This window comes from Cyprinus carpio, chromosome A6, assembly GCF_018340385.1.
Source record: "Cyprinus carpio isolate SPL01 chromosome A6, ASM1834038v1, whole genome shotgun sequence".
In the NCBI taxonomy this organism is placed as follows: Eukaryota; Metazoa; Chordata; class Actinopteri; order Cypriniformes; family Cyprinidae; genus Cyprinus; species Cyprinus carpio.
The window spans coordinates 31,572,234-31,573,103 of NC_056577.1; the positions used below are offsets into that span (position 1 = coordinate 31,572,234).

At 31.3% G+C, this 870-nt stretch overlaps 1 protein-coding gene across 1 annotated transcript in view; it reads left to right on the forward strand.

Annotated features, from left to right (window-relative positions):
- Positions 1-247, forward strand: part of LOC109051580 (serine hydroxymethyltransferase, mitochondrial-like) — a 26,233-nt gene extending 25,986 nt beyond the window's left edge. The window contains 1 exon segment of the mRNA XM_042759039.1: positions 1-247. This exon segment is cut by the window's left edge and continues 444 nt beyond it. The gene's annotated coding sequence lies outside the window, so the exon portion shown is untranslated.
- The last annotated feature ends 623 nt before the right edge of the window (positions 248-870 follow it).

Genomic DNA, 870 nt, shown 5'->3' on the forward strand with positions numbered 1-870 from the left:
TCGAAGCTGTTTTGTAAATGTACAGTAGTGTGTGTAAAGGTGGGCGTTTGTTTTGTGTTTGCTGCAGTGATTGTGAACAAACGCACTAATATTGATAAATACTTTGAGCCTCTTCTTCACGTTGCACCTTCATTCTGCCTGACAAAACACCTTTTTATCACAAAATGTTTCTTTTTAAATGGACAGATCTTTACAAATGATTTTCTAAGAACATCTAATCCCAATAAAGTTGTGCTGTAGGAACATGCGACTCTTTCGGCTGCTCTTTATTTTCTGTGTAAGTGTGTGTGCTGTGGGTGGAGACGATCGATCGAGTCGTTTCTGGCCCGTCGTCTTCAGAGGAATAATGTGTTTTGAGTCGGAGGATTATTGAGGAACGTGCATTTAAAAATACATCTCAGGGTAATGTGACAGACTGAAAGAGCTGCTGCTAATCAATAGATTAAAGTGAGCGTTAAACGCAGCGTGTGTGGAGGGTTTCCAGGTTAAATCAAAGCCCAAAATCGCAAGAAAGACTAAAAATAACTTTAAAAAAAAATTTAATGTTACCTATTTTTAGCATTATGACATTTTATTAAGCACATTTACTTTTCAATGTTTTAAACCTATTTACACCAGTGTTATTTGAGTATCATTGATATACTATTAATTTTAGGTTGTTAAAATAAATAAATAAATATATATATATATATATATATATATATATACATACAGTACAGACCAAAAGTTTGGAAAATTACTATTTTTAATGTTTTTGAAATCTTTTCTTCTGCTCATCAAGCCTGCATTTATTTGATCAAAAATACAGAAAAAAATGTAATATTGTGATATATTATTACAATTTAAAATAATTGTTTTTAAATGTATTAT